Source organism: Rutidosis leptorrhynchoides, chromosome 3, assembly GCF_046630445.1.
Source record: "Rutidosis leptorrhynchoides isolate AG116_Rl617_1_P2 chromosome 3, CSIRO_AGI_Rlap_v1, whole genome shotgun sequence".
Classification (NCBI taxonomy): Eukaryota; Viridiplantae; Streptophyta; class Magnoliopsida; order Asterales; family Asteraceae; genus Rutidosis; species Rutidosis leptorrhynchoides.
The window spans coordinates 590,148,776-590,165,941 of record NC_092335.1 but is presented as its reverse complement, the minus strand read 5'-3'; the positions used below and the strand labels follow the sequence as shown (position 1 = coordinate 590,165,941).

Below are 17,166 nucleotides of genomic sequence, written 5' to 3'. Positions count from 1 at the left end.
AGACTTCAAGAAGAAATTGTTACGTTCGCTCAAAAGCCAAATGAAACATTATATGAGGCGTGGACAAGATTCGGAAAGTTGTTGAGAGGATGTCCTCAACACGGTTTAGACACTTATCAAATAGTACAAATATTATACCAAGGTGTCGATGTCGCTACACGAAAAGACATCGACACAGCAGTTGGTGGTTCCATTATGAAGAAAACCGCAACCGAAGCTCACAAGATAATTGATAATACAGCCTCCCACTCTCATGAGTGGCATCAGGAAAAAGATATCATTCGTTCATCTAAAGCGGCTAGAGCCGATTCTAGCCATGACTTTGATTCTGTTTCTGCAAAAATAGATGCTTTTGAGAGACGAATGGAAAAGATGATTAAAGATATTCACGCAATACGAATCAGTTGTGAGCAATGCGGTGGACCACACTTAACGAAAGATTGTCAAATTGAACAAACGATGGAACAATGTGAGAATGTTTCCTACATGAACCAAAGGCCGGGAAATAATTATCAAAATAATTATCAACCGCCAAGGCCAAACTTCAATCGAAATCAAAACATTCTTTACAATCCAAATGGACCCAACAATAACTTGTATAACCAACAAGGTCCGAATAACCAATCAACTCAAAACAACACTTTCAATCAACAAAGATCTGGCTTATATAAACCACCACAACAAACTGAAGAGAAAAAGCAAAATCTGGAAGAAATGATGGCAAAGCTAATGGAATCTCAAACACAATTTATTACATCTCAAACCCAAAAAAATGAGAGGTTTGATCAGTTATTAAGAACTCAACAAGCTTCCATTTTGAATCTAGAAAAATACGTAGGTACTCTTGCTAGCATGATGAGTGAGAGGGAACAAGAAAAGCTACCGAGTAATACCGAAGTAAATCCTCGGAATGAGAATGTTAATATGGTGTCAACGAATTCTGAAAAACCAGCATCAGAAGATGGGAAGGTTTTAGATGTGAGCAACGATGAAGAAGTTACACCACCACCACCACCACCCGAGTATGTAAAGCCAGTGGTGGCACCCTACAGACCACCCATCCCGTTTCCAAGAAAAGGAGTTGAGTATGAGCAAGTAATAGGTAATAAAGTTTGTGATACTGATGTTATGCGAGGTGTATATGAAATAGCTTATATTTTACTAGGAAAAACTATTAAATACGATACAATTTTACACAAGATATTTAGTTATTTATAGAATGGATATACCTAAACCTTGCTACAACACTTATAGGCAGTGTACCTAATCGTACAGTAGTGTAGTTTTTAGTAAGTCCGGTTCGTTCCACAGGGAAATCTTTTAAACAAATCTTAACGCTATATTAGTTTTAATTTATAAAAATACAAATATATATAAGTAATATTATTATTATAAAAAGGGGGGGTTTTTACCGTTTAATGACCGGTTTGTCAATTTTTAAAACTTTTAGTCGCAGTTAAAACCTAATGTAAAATATTAAATAAATAAAAGACTTAATTTAAAGCGTAAAGTAAATAACGATAATGAAATTGCGATAAATAAAAGTGCGATAAAATATACTTGCGATAATTAAAAAGTACGATAATTAAAAGTGCAATTAAATACAATGACAATACATAAAAGTGCAATAATTAGAAGTGCAATTAAATATGAAAATAAAGGAATTATGCTTATTTAAACTTCCGTAATCATGATGCTTGACGTGTTGATTTTAGTTTATTCACATGGGTTAATTGTCCTTTGTCCTGGATTATTTAATATGTCCGTCTGGTTTTTGTCCATAACAGTCCATCAGTCATAAATATAAAGTGCGAGTGTCCTCGTCAAATTATCCTTATATCCGAAGTCAAATATTTCAACTAATTGGGGACTTAAACTGTAATAAGGGTTTAATACTTTGTTTAATAATTACACCAGGTTATCGACTGCGTGTAACCTAAGGTTTTAATACTTTGTTAACAATTATGCCAAGTGTCCTTGTACATAATTTCACCCCTGTTTTAATAATTCCATAGACTATTAATCCATTCCCGTGTCCGGTTAAATGAACGATTATTCGTACATATAAATATCCCGCCCATCGTGTCCGATCGAGTGTATATGGTTATTTATAGGTACATCCAATTGTAAACCTTTATATTAAAATTAACAAACTATCATTTAGTTAAACAAATATAAAGCCCATTAATAGCCCATAGTCTAATTTCCACAAGTGTCGTTCTTTTGTCCAAACCCCAATTATGGTATAAAGCCCAATTACCCAATTTTAGTAATTAGTCCAACATCATGATTACTTCGGTATTAAATAAGCATAATAATAACTTAGCTACGAGACATTAAATTAAAAAGGTTGAACATAACTTACAATGATTAAAAATAGCGTAGCGTTACACGGACAGAATTTTGACTTACACCCTTACAACATTCGCTAACATACCCTTATTATTAGAAATTAAAATTAAAATTATAATACAATATATATATATATATATATATATATATATATATATATATATATATATATATATATCGTATGATAGAGAGAAAGAAAAAGATGTGTTATATGATGAACCAAAGCTCGAAATTTATAGGCCTGTGGGCTGAAAAAGGCCTCCATGCGATCGCATGGAATTATCTCATGCAGGCCATGCGATCGCATGGCCTTGGATCCCAGCTCACATGTTGTTGTTTCTTCTGCCGATGGTTTTTATAATATAATATATATATTAATTTTAAGAATTAATTTTATATTATATTATATTCATGTGCATAGTTGACTTGTAATTTTTAGTCCGTTGCGTCGAGCGTTGAGAGTTGACTCTGGTCCCGGTTCTGGATTTTCGAACGTCCTTGCGTATAATTTAATATCTTGTACTCTTGTAATTTTGAGACGTTTCTTATCACTAATTGGAACCACTTTGATTGTATTTTGTACTTTTGAGCTTTTTGGTCTTTTGCGTCTTCAATTAGTCGAATCTGTCTTTTGTCTTCACCTTTTATTATTTAAACGAATATCACTTGTAAATAGAACAATTGTAACTAAAAGCTTGTCTTTCTTGAGGGATAATGCTATGAAATATATGTTCGTTTTTAGCATTATCAAATATTCCCACACTTGAGCGTTGCTTGTACTCAAGCAATATAGTCTTGAAATATACTAGAATCACTTCTTTATTCTTCACACTTTGTACATCAGTGATTTCTATACGGCGGTATAAACAATGGTAGTAATGATGTGGTTTACAGTCCCACATGACTATAAAAGTTTAGATCCATTAAGGAAATTGGATCTTTATGAAAACATTTGATCTTTTGAAAATTAAATCTAGCTTTTACCCTAGATAAGTTTTCCAGGATAACCCTTCACCGGTGTTTGCAAATTCTTTTTGTGGGTTTGGTGGGTTTCATATTTGAAATTTTTAGCTCAAAACTTAAGGTTTTGTGTCACCCACTTGCTAACCTTGTATTGGGAAAGCAACACGTCCAGTATACTTGCTTCGTATATTACCTTTCGATAAACTACCGTCCGGTTGTAAAGGAAAGCGTTGAACAAGCAACTGTTAAGACAATGTCCCCTGACATGCGGTTAAGTTTTTGGTCTATAACGTGTCGGATGCAATTACTATCCTTGGTAGGAGCAATAGTAAAGCTCACCCTTATAATTTTTCTTCGGTCTGGCACAAGGTCCTGTCGTTGACCATGCTATGCAACCACCGTTCTTACGGTTGACACCCGATTTGGTTCAGGTGACCTAATGAATTCCAGGTGAATTCCTAGGATTTTACGTTCAATGGTAATGAACGCATTGAAAATGGGTTTTCAGAAAACAAATCGGTTTGCAATTTTGATCAAAATATTTTCTTCGTTCAAGCTCGAGTTTAGATATCATCGAATTCCATGAGTTTGTAATTCTCAATCTTTAAGGTCAATCTCTAGGATTGAGTAATATCAGGCTTAAAAGCTGATTTTTGATCTTTAAAGGAGATTATCCTTTCTGGGGGTCTGATTCATTAGTCTTATCAAGCTAATTTGCACGACGTCCTCCCCATTTTACGAGACAGATCCTCTCATGGTTAGGATAAGTCTGACCACTTGGCGACCCTGTTTGATGCTGAGGTCAGTGAATTTCATGCTGATTTTAGAGATGACTTTTCTAGATTTTTCGTCAACCTACAGCTGGTCTGGACGACAACTTCATGACCTAAATCAAGAAGCGCGTGTCTTTTTCGGAAGAATTTACTTCCTTTTAATGATGGAATTGATTCATCCCGTAGATCCATCTTTCTTTCAAATATATTACAGTAAATTGGGTAAAACTGATTAAAATCGTCCAAAACAAAAGTATCTTCAGTTATTTGTTACAAAAATATGTGACTTATGTTTTAAATAACTTGGTAAATTTTCCCACACTTGGCTTTTATTTTCTTTTATTTACCTTTTTATTGTCCTCTATTCCATTTTAAATGAATTCTAACATTTTGGTTTGTTTCTCAATTTATGTCCTTTCCAAGGTAACAATAATTTCGGTGTTAACACCTAGTTTTATCGTTCATAAATATGTATAAACATGATTTTGAATTCATTTAATTGAAAATTTTGAAAAATTTTACTAGAATTGGGTAGTCAGTATATAAGACTAGGGCTGTTCTTTATTATCAGAGAGCACTAGATTCTAATACAACTACTGTGTTACTAGTATTTTTAATGGTAACCAAGTGTATAAGTTAAAAATTTTAAAAATTCGAAAGAATTTAACCCCTTCCCACACTTAAGATCTTGCAATGCCCTCATTTGCAAGAAATCAGTAACAATTTAAATTATTGAGGGTGATTAGCGTAGAAAAATAATTAAATTTTACCAAAGTTTCCAAACATATTGGCGTTTGTTTGCTGAATGATAAATGGTGCACATCATTTGTTCATTCCGTCTTGTTGTTACATCACATTTGTTTTTCGTTTTGTCGTCAAAAGTACTAGCTTTTGCTGAACTTAATGCCAGTCTTTAAAAATGCGTTGTTTTACCCTGTTTTGTACAATCGACAATATACATACAATACAAATATAAACATGCATGGCAATTTGAAATGGGACTTAAAATCCCACTTTCAAACTTTCAAATCCTAAATGGGAAATATTAGTACACAATATTAATAAAAATGATAAAAATTACACAAATATATCCAATAACATAAGTTTAAACATGAATAAGTAAAAAGATAAAAACATAAAAATCATAAAAATAACCAATGGAACCAAATCAGTCTGGATAGGGGTTCTAATTCATCTCGTCAGATGGGTTCCATTGTTGGTTATAGGTGTTCTGATAGGCTTGGTTATAGTCATACCGGTTAAAGGGTGGTCAGATGTCGGGGTTGTGTGGCGGAAAATGAGCAGGTCGAGTAGGTGATGATGATCCTGAACCTCCAGTATCGGCTCTCTGCAAAACACATTAAACACAAAATTTGTGCATCCAAATATGCATTAGTGTTAGCAAAATAACAACTTAAATTAACCACAATAACATGTTAAATCAAACTTAAACTTATACGCATTTTCACAATTTTTACAATTCTACACTTTTTCAAATAAGCACATATGAAAATGTAGACAAAGTTCATAAGCATTTAACTCAAATAACATGTCAAAATAGTCATTACTATCAATTAAACAAGTCTCAAATGGCAATTATATCAAATTAATCAAGTTCATGAATTTTAGACTTAAAAAGTCTACTTTAATCTCCAAAAATCATGTTTAGGATCAAAGTTTGGATCATTTAACTACCTAAACATGTTACACTACTTAATTTAGCAACAATTCATGACAAAAATCGGCCATAACCTGTTTATATCAAAAAGCCCCAAATTGCTCAAGAACACAAACCCTAGATTTCTAAAAATTTTGAAGTTTTTGGCTTCAAATCATGTTAAATAGCATCAATCTAGGTTATACATGCATAAAATACTAACAATTTATCACTAATTACACTAGAAATTAACAAAATTGCATTAGGTAAAATATTGATAATTATCACAAAAACTAGAGAATTTAAGAGTTTAGGGGTGTAATTTTTACCTTTCTTGATAAACTTCTGAACAATTTCATGATTAGAGCGAAAAATTTGACGAATTACGATGAATTTTGGTGAAATTTGGAGAGTATTTTGGGGTATTTTCGTGTATTTGTGTGTGTTGTGGTGTGAAGAACACAGACCCGCTGGTCTTTTGAGTCTGGCCAGTTTTCCAGCCTCATGCGATCGCATGAGGTTGGAGTGTAAACCCCATGCGATCGCATGGGGGTCCGGGTACAGTTAAATTTGCTCTCTCATTTTTTTTTTTTTTTTTTTTTTTTTTTTTTTTTTTTTATAAAAACCTTATAACTTCTAAAACATAAATTAATAAAATTAAAATTTTGCTTCTTTTTAGGATGAGGGCGTTTCGGATCGTTGTCCTAGTCCGTCCCTCGACAAAATTTTAAAATTTGTCAATTTTTAAGCGCGGTTTTAAAAGTAAAGATTTTTGGGTTTTTTAAATGTTTTTTGCATACTTTAATTCAATAAGATTAAAAATAATGATAATAAAAGTTCTCGTCCCTCCCTTGGGTAGAGTAATTTCGGTTCAACGACCTAGACTTCAACTCACGACGAATTTTAAAAATCATATTTTTAACTTAGCGAAATAAAGTAAATTTTTGTTTTTAAATTCACACCAAACTTAAATTTAAAATGCATAAAATTAAAAATTCATATTATGAATTCACACCAAACTTAAATTATATTTTTGTTTTTATACATACAAACTTATATTAAAAATATTAATTTTTTAAATATTTACAATTTTAAAGAAGTTTACAATATTAATTTAATATTTATATATTAATTTTAAAAATAAAGTAAAAATAAAATTAAAAATCTTTTTTTTCTTTTATCCCACTTTAATCAATCAAATATTATCAAAAATATACGCCCCTCTTTTCGGTAAAGTAATTTCGGTTCATAACCTAGTTTAACCCATGACGAATTTTTGAAATATTTTAGGTTGATTGATTAAAGATATTTATACCTTAAGAATAAACGATAAATTTCGCAATGATGTAATAAATTTTTGTATGATATCAATAATTTCGGTCGCAAGACCTAATTTTATCGAATACCAATTTAATACTTTATAGCGAACAAATTAGCGTTTATTATCAAAAGGTTAAAAATAAAAAAAAATAAAACAAAAATGTACAAACTTACCTGTGAAATAGATTTCTTAGGGATATGCTCTAGCCCACTCATAACATAGTCGGACTAATTGGTTTTCCATAGCTACATAGGCGTAACCTCGAGCATTCAACGTTTTTTCTTCTAAACATATGAACGGTCCATCTCTGCATAAAGTAACGAACTCGGTATTGGAATATGTCTGATTCGTCGAGCATTTTCCTTCGTGTGACCATTTTCCGCATTTGTGACATATTTCAAGGTGCCGTGCTCTTCTTTTCGCTGCGGATTTTGATTTTCCTTTACCAAATTGTAACTTATTATTTTCGTTTCTCGATTCTTTTCTTACTCCGTCCAATTTACCTCTGATTAATGATACTATTTCACTTGGAAGGGTGTCATTATTACGTTTAGTGATCAAAGCGTGTAGCATTAGACCATGGTTTAGTTCACAGGAAGTCTTCATTTCGTAAAACCTAAAAAAAATAAAAATTCAGAATGGGGAAGAAGACTAGTTCTTTAGGGTCTGCTAGGGAAAGACCATTCGGGTTCCATTCTCGAGAACTACACGAAAACAGAAAATCTAACTCTAACAGAAATACATATTATCTTTTAAAGACTTGATTCTCCCCACACTTAGTTAGCTGTGGTGTTGAAATTGTGATTAATTTCGTTGTCGACTTCCATTGGACTATCTATGTAATGTTTAACTCTGTGACCATTAACCTTAAATTCAATCTCATTTGAATTTATTAATTCTATTGTTCCGTATGGGAAAACTCTTTTGACTATAAATGGTCCAGACCATCTTGATTTCAATTTTTCAGGAAATAGCTTGAATCGTGAATTGAAAAGAAGAACTCTGTCTCCTTCTTTAAATTCTTTTGAACTTCTGATTCTTTTATCATGCCATTTCTTCGTTCTTTCCTTATAGATCAACGAATTTTCGTATGCTTCATGTCTTAATTCTTCTAATTCGTTTAGTTGACTTAACCGTAGACGTCCGGCTTCATGTAAATCAAGATTACATGTCTTCAAAGCCCAAAATGCTTTGTGTTCAATTTCTACTTGAAGATGACATGCTTTTCCATAAACGAGTCTAAAAGGTGTGGTTCCAATTGGAGTTTTGTAGGCTGTTCTAAAAGCCCAGAGTGCATCCTCCAATTTCATGGACCATTCCTTCGGATTTGATCCTACGGTTTTCTCTAGAATACGTTTTAAAGCTCGGTTGGTATTTTCAACTTGTTCACTTGTTTGTGGATGATATGCGGTGGATATTTTATGAGTTACTCCATATCTTTTGAGAACTTTCTCAAGTTGATTATTACAAAAATGAGTACCCCGATCACTTATTAAAGCTTTCGGTGTTCCGAACCTTGCAAAAAGACGTTTTAAAAAGTTGACTACAACTCGTGCATCGTTAGTTGGGAGAGCTTGTGCTTCCGCCCATTTAGATACATAATCAATGGCTACGAGAATATATAGATTATTATGAGATTTTGGAAATGGACCCATAAAGTCAATACCCCAAATGTCAAATACTTCACATACTTGAATGACATTTTGTGGCATCTCATCACGTTGACTTATTTTTCCGGCCCTTTGACAAGCATCACAGGATTTGCAAAGAAGGTGTGCGTATTTGAAAATTGTAGGCCAATAGAATCCAGCATCGTAAACTTTTCTTGCTGTAAGTTGAGGCCCATAATGCCCTCCTGTTGGTCCTGTGTGACAATGGTTTAAGATTTGACTAGCTTCATCTCCGAATACACATCGGCGTATTATTCCATCGGGACAACTTTTAAACAAATGTGAATCTTCCCAGAAATAGTGTTTTATATCACTAAAGAATTTCTTTCGTTTTTGGTACGATAATCCTTTTTCAAGGAATCCACATACTAAGTAGTTTGCATAGTCTGCAAACCATGGAATTTCATTATAATCTATCTTCAATAGATATTCATCAGGAAATTTGTCTTGTATGGCCGATTCATTTAGAACTTCTAATTCGGGATTTTCAAGACGAGAAAGATGATCAGCGGCGAGATTTTCTGCTCCCTTTTTATCTCGGATTTTAATATCAAACTCTTGTAAGAGTAAGATCCAACGGATTAATCTTGGTTTGGCATCTTGTTTCGAAAATAGGTATCTAAGAGCAGAATGGTCGGTATAGACCACCGTTTTAGCTAGAACGAGATATGAACGAAATTTGTCAAAAGCAAAGACAATAGCAAGGAGTTCTTTTTCAGTAGTTATGTAATTTGTTTGTGCTCCTTGTAACGTCTTATTAGCATAATAAATAGGTTGAAATAGTTTTTCAATCCTTTGTCCTAAAACGGCTCCCATTGCAAAATCACTTGCATCGCACATAAGTTCAAACGGTAGATTCCAATTTGGAGTTATCATGATCGGCGCATTAGTGAGTTTTTCTTTAAGTATATTAAAAGATTTGATGCATTCATCTGAAAAGATGAATGGAGCATCCTTTTCTAGGAGTTTATTCATAGGAGTGGCAATGTTAGAAATTTTTTTTATAAAACGTCGGTAAAAACCGGCATGCCCTAGAAAACTCCTAACTCCTCTAACATTGGTGGGATGTGGAAGTTTAGCAATTACATCTACTTTAGCTCTATCCACTTCAATTCCTTCCTTTGTTATGACCAAGAACGATGCCTTCTTTAATCATGAAATGGCATTTCTCCCAATTAAGAACTAGATTTGACTGTTCGCATCTAATAAGCATTCGTTCAAGATTAACTAGACATGTTTCAAAAGTATCATGTAAGACTGAAAAGTCATCCATGAAAACTTCCATGCATTCTTCTATCATGTCGTGAAAAATTGCCATCATGCACCTTTGAAAGGTTGCAGGGGCGTTGCAAAGTCCAAATGGCATGCGTTTGTAAGAAAAAGTACCATAAGGGCACGTGAATGTGGTTTTCTCTTGGTCCTCGGGTGCTATTGGAATTTGAAAATATCCAGAAAAACCATCAAGAAAACAATAGTAACTATTTTCGGCTAATCTTTCCAACATTTGATCAATAAAAGGTAAGGGAAAGTGATCTTTTCTGGTGGCGTCATTTAATTTTCTATAATCAATACAAACACGCCATCCTGTTACAGTCCTAGTAAGAATAAGCTCATTTTTCTCATTTGTGATGACAGTCATGCCACCCTTCTTAGGCACGCATTGAACTGGGCTTACCCATGGACTATCAGAGATTGGATATATTAAACCTGCATCTAGCAGTTTAATAATTTCTTTCTTAACAACATCTTGCATATTAGGATTTAGTCTTCGTTGGCGTTGCACATACGTTTTATGACCTTCTTCCATAAGGATTTTATGTGTGCAATACGAAGGACTTATTCCTTTAATATCATGAATCTTCCATGCAATGGCTGGTTTATGAGCTTTCAACACAGAAATGAGTTGAGATTTTTCATTTTCAGTAAGAGAAGACGATATTATTACAGGTAATTCAGATTCACCATGTAAATAAGCATATTCCAAATGGTTTGGAAGTGGCTTTAACTCTAATGTCGGTGGTTCTTCTATCGATGATTTATATCGATATCTTTCTTCTTCTTTTAGCATTTGAATTTCTTCTGTTGTTGGTTCATATCCATTAGCCATAAGTGTAGCTAACATTTCAGTTTCATCAATTGGTTCAGTTCCTTCTCCTAAAGAACATTCTCCTATTCCTTGTAATTCTGGAAATTTTTCTAACAGTTCTGCATGTGAATCTATAGTTTGAATATAATAACATGTATCATCTGCAGATTGCGGTTGTTGCATTGCTCTATCAACTGAAAAGGTAACACTTTCATCCTCTATACTTAAGGTTAGTTTCTTACCAAACACGTCTATCATTGCTTTAGCCGTGTTTAAGAATGGTCTTCCTAATATGAGAGGAACTTGAGAATCTTCTTCCATGTCCAGAACAACAAAATCTACTGGAAATACTAAAGTACCAACTTTAACTAGCATGTTTTCCATTATCCCTCTAGGATATTTTATTGATCGATCAGCTAGTTGTATGCTTATTCTTGTTGGTTTCAATTCTCCAAGGTCTAGTTTAGTGTATAGTGAATACGGCATCAAATTTATACTAGTACCTAAGTCTGCCAATGCTTCTATTGAACTAAGACTACCCAGAAAACATGTAATTGTGAAACTTCCTGGATCAGATAATTTTTCTGGTATCTTATTCAACAGCACTGCAGAACAATTAGCATTCATAGTAACGGCCGAGAGTTCTTCCATTTTCTTTCTATTTGTGATTAGATCTTTCAGAAATTTAGCATATCTAGGCATTCCTGAAATTACATCAATGAAAGGAAGATTTACATTTATCTGTTTAAACATATCCAAGAATTTGGATTGCTCGGCTTCAAGTCTCTCTTTTCTCATTTTACTCGGGTAAGGAAGTGGTGGTTGGTATGGTTTAACATAAGTTTTAGCCTTAACTGTGTTATCTTCATTAACCTTTTCAACTACCGGTTCTTTTTCCTTATCTTGATCAGGTTGTGGTTCTTGTGGAGTAGGAATAGCTTCATCAGAAATTACCGGTATTTCAGGTGGTTTAAGTGTAATACCACTTCTTGTGGTAATAGCTTTAGCTGTTTCATTCTGGGGGTTATCATTTGATCATTAGGTAGACTTCCCGGTTTTCTTTCACCTATTAACCTTGCTATGTTACTTACTTCTTGTTCCAAATTTTGAATAGAAGCTTGTTGATTTCTAAATGCTTGAGCATTTGGTTCATTGGTTTGTTTCTGAGATGTGAAAAACTGTGTTTGAGATTCAACTAGCTTCGTAATCATATCTTCTAAATTTGGCTTTTTATCATCGGTTTGTGGTGGTTTGTTTTGAAAATTAGGTCTTTGCTGATTGTAAGTATTATTGGATACTTGTTGATTACTAGGACCTTGTTGGTTGTTGTATGGAACATTTTGGTTATAATTCTGGCTTTGATTGTAGATCGGTCTTGGCGGTTGATAATTATTCTGATAATTATTTCCCGGCCTTTGGTTTAGATATGAAACATTCTCTCTTTGTTCCATTGTTAGTTCAATACCGAGACAATCTTTTGTCAAATGTGGTCCTCCACACTGCTCACAACTAATTCGTATTGAGTGAATATCTTTAGTCATCTTTTCCATTCGTCTCTCGAAAGCATCTATCTTTGCGGAAATGGAATCTAAGTCATGGCTAGAATCGGCTCTAGCTGCTTTAGATGATCTAACGATATCTTTTTCTTGGTGCCACTCATGTGAGTGGGAAGCAGTGTTATCAATAATTTTGTAAGCATCAGTTTCTGTTTTCTTCATAATAGAACCACCAACTACTATATCTATGTCTTTTCTTGTAGTGATGTCGCATCCTTGGTAGAATATTTGTACTATTTGACAGGTGTCTAAACCATGTTGCGGACATCCTCTCAATAACTTTCCAAATCTTGTCCATGCCTCATATAGAGTTTCATTTGGCTTCTGTGTGAACGTAACAATTTCTCCTTGAAGTCTTACGGCTTTAGATGCCGGAAAGAATTGTTTAAGAAATTTTTCAACTAAAACGTCCCATGTATCAATCGCCCCTTCAGGTAACGATTCCAACCAATCTTTGGATTCTCCCTTTAAAGTCCAGAGAAATAACATGAGATATATCTGTTCATCTTCCACTTCTCTTATTTTAAATAGTGTGCAGATCCTATTAAAGGTACGAAGATGTTCATTTGGATCTTCCATCGGCGCACCACTAAATTGGCATTGATTAGTCAGCATGTGTAGAATTTGTCCATTGATTTCATAATCTGGCGCATTAATGTCTGGTTGAGTAATTGCGTGACCTTGGCCAGTGCGTTTAGCTCTCATTCGGTCTTCCATACTTAGAGGTTCCAGATTCTCCATGATTGAATTTGTTGAATCTGAATCACTATAGGATTCTGATTTAATGGTAGGTTCCTCAACAATCTCTGTTTGAATGATTGGTGGTTCCGGAGGAAAGATTAATGGTTCAGGATCTATGAATTGTCCCTGAATATTCTCCGGATTCTCAATTGTGCGGTCGGGTTCAAAAAATGGATTATCGAAAATTTGAATTGGAGTACTTGGTCGACTGGATGACGATTCTAAAGAAAACTCAACGGCGACAATATTTGCTAGATGTCTTGATCTGGTTACAGGTGGTGAACGTATAAAAGGTGGTGAACGTTTTGCTCGGTGCATTCACTGAATATCCTATTAGCTATAAAAATAAAAAAAAATTATATAAGTTATCCAATTAATAGACTTTTCTGATTTTGCCCACGTTTCGAATAGCCAAAAGATGCAGCAGAGGGGCAGGATTCGTTTGGTCTCAATATAATTGAGTACTGTTTGGCTCCAATAACCTAGTCCACGTACAAATCCAACTATTACTACGAACCAAAAAATTTTGGTGTCTATCAATTTAACCGCTTAAAATAAATTTTCGTAATTTAAAGAAATTTAGAGAAGAAGTAGAAAATAAAATCTAAGTCCTAAAACTAGAATAGCGAGAAATAAGAAAGAAAAAGAGCGCGTCGAAAAACGTAAAACTAAAAGATTGAAAAATAATAGGCGTTGAAAAATAAAAATAAGAAAGTAGCGCGTCGAAACTTAAAAAGGAACTAAAAACTAAAAATTAAAAGTTGAGTCTAAAAATATTAAAGCCTAAAAGAAATACTATATCCCAAATGGCAATAACTTAAAAAGGTACTAAAATTTAAAAAGGCGTCGCAAAATTCTAAAGTAAGTTTCACATTTAGTACTATCGAATGGTTCTCCTTCTCCTTCCAAAGTAAGTTTCACATTTGTTGCCATCGGAGTCGCCATTGGTTTTGAGTTCTCCATTCCGAATTTCTTGATCATTTCATGAACGTATTTTTGTTGATTGATGAATGTTTCATCTTCTAGTTGCTTGATTTGTAGTCCGAGAAAGAACTTGAGTTCACCCATCATGCTCATTTCAAACTCATCATGCATTAACTTAGAAAACTCATTGCTAAGAGATTCGTTAGTAGACCCAAATACAATATCATCAACATATATGATAGTGCTCCAAATGAACATATATTTAGGCGCAATATCCTTCCAATATGTAAAACTTTTAGTTACTATTGTTCTATTTTTATGTAATATTCGTTTAAATAAATAAGTGCGAAGACAAAAGAAGAAAATGACGATTTGAATACGCAAATGACCAAAAAGCTCAAATGTACAAGATATAATTCAAGTGGTTCAATTTATTGATAAGAAACGTCCAAAAATGACAAGAGTACAAGTCGCGAAACGCAAAGTATAAGATATCTAAGCATACGAAAGGACGTTCGAAAATCCAGAACTGAGACATAAACCGAGCATCAACGCACGAGTCAACGGACCTAAAACTACGAGTCAACTATGCACAAGAACCTATATATATATATATATATATATATATATATATATATATATATATATATATATATATATATATATATATATATATATATATGTATATATATATATATATATGTATATATATATATATGTATATATATATATATATATATATGTATATATATATATGTATATATATATATATATATATGTATATATATATATATGTATATATATATATATTATATATTATTAAAATCGAGCAGCCCACGTTTTGAAAAGCAAAAATATCAGTTCCAGCTGGCCATGCGAGCGCATGGCCTGGAAGCACAAATCTCATGCGATCGCATGAGCCCAGAATCCTGGCCAAGTCCTATAAATTTTAAAGAATTCAGCCGAATTATACACACCTTCACACTCTTCTTTCTTTCTTTCTGTAAACTATATTTATATTTATTATTTATAATATTAAGTTTAAGTTAAGATTAATAATAATTGGGTTATTGTAAGAAATGTTTTACGGGTTTTAAAGTCGGAACTCTGTCCGGGTAACGCTACGTGATAAATAATCACTGTAAGCTATGTTCTTCCTTTTTAAATTAATGTTTCGTAACTAAGTTATTATTATGCTTATTTGAGCCGAAGTAATCATGATGTTGGACTAAAAATCAAGACAGGGTTATTGAATTTTTTACCATAATTCGGGTTTGGACAAAAGACCGACACTTGTGAACATCGGACTATGGACTATTAATAGATTGGGGGTATTGTCTAATCGAATGACAACTCATTAGAATCTGTCGAACCTATCTTCAAATTATTTAATCTAATAATTATTAAATGATTATGAATGTCCTACTTAGTGACGTTTATACGACATCTTTTACAAATCATTTAATTAATCAATTGGATTGGGTAATTTATTATTCATTATGGCCTAGTGAATAAATTAATGTATCATGGACTATTTATAACAGGGGTGGATTACATACAAGGGTAATTGGTGTAATTGTTAACAAAGTATTAAAACCTTGGATTACACGCAGTCGATAACCTGGTGTAATTATTAAAAAAGTATTAAAACCTTGTTACAGTTCGAATCTCTAATTAGTTGAAATATTTGACTTCGGGAATAAGGTTAATTTGTCGAGCATTTTATAATTATGACCGATGAACTATTATGGACAAAAACCAGATAGGTTTCAAATAAATCCAGGACAAAGGACAATAAACCCAGAGTAATGAATTAAAATCAAAACGTCAAACATCATGATTACGGAAGTTTAAATAAGCATAATACTTTTATTTCATATTTCATCGTACCTTTATTTACTGTCATATTAATTACTGCAATTTACTTTATCGCAATTTAAATTCTGTCATTTATATTATCGTCATTTATCTTTACGCTTTATTTAAAATTGACAAACCGGTCATTAAATGGTAAAAACCCCCTTTTATATATTATTATTACTATATATAATTATATATATTTTATATAAATATAGTTGTTAAAAATATAGTACGTAATCGCTAGCTCCCTGTGGAACGAACCGGACTTGCTAAAAACTACACTACTATACGATTAGGTACACTGCCTATAAGTGTTGTAGCAATGTTTAGGTATATCTCATCTATATAAATAATTAAAACTTGTGAAAATTGTATGTATTTCGTATTAAAAATAATAATATTTTGCGTACCACGGCTGCACACATCAAGTTTTTGGCGCCGCTGCCGGGGAGCCGAAAGAAAAACGCTATAAAAAATATTAGTTTTAATTTATTTTTGTAAAAATATAATAAGTTTTAAACATAAAAATACAAAAATATAAATAAAAAAATTTATTTAAGTGTTTAAGTAAAAAGAAAATATATTTTATATAAAGTATAAAAGTATTTTTATTAAGTTCTTAAAAATATAATTCTAAATATTACTTATATTAATTTTGTAAAGATTATAAATTAAATACATATAAAAAAAAACTGGGCCTGCGAATTTTTGGCCTGCATTTAAATTGAAGCTGCATACCATGCGACCGCATGGCTCTATAACCCTCAACTCATGCGATCGCATGAGCTGATGTGACAGCTCTGATCCTTAAACTGGTACGATTTGGGTTACGATTTTAATTATTATTAATTAATTAATTAGTTAATTAGGGTTTTAATTTAATATATTTAGTTTAGTTTAATTATTATTTGTTATTATTAGTTTTAATTAGTTTTATAAATTAATACTTTTATAAAATAATAATATAAAAATAATATTTTATCATTTTTTGTTTCTTTTTATAAATTGTATATTTTTATCATTTAATTAGTTTTAAATTTAGTTTTTGCCGTAGTTATTTTATATTTTTAGATTTTTAGACTTTGCAGTAAAATCCCTTAAGTACTTTCCTTTCAACGTTTATTATTCGATTTTTTTTCGTTTTTCGACGCATTTTTTTTTCATTTCTACGCTCTAGTTTTTAGGACATAGATTTTTATCTTCTTTAAATTTCGACGAAAAATTATTTTAAGCGGTTAAATTGATAGACATCCAAAATTTTCT

The 17,166-nt window shown here is 32.4% G+C and overlaps 1 non-coding gene across 1 annotated transcript; it reads right to left on the bottom strand.

Annotated features, from left to right (window-relative positions):
- LOC139903417 (small nucleolar RNA R71) lies at window positions 1-107 on the bottom strand. The gene has a single exon (XR_011778237.1). It is a non-coding gene; the product is annotated as a small nucleolar RNA R71 (small nucleolar RNA).
- Window positions 108-17,166: the final 17,059 nt, after the last annotated feature.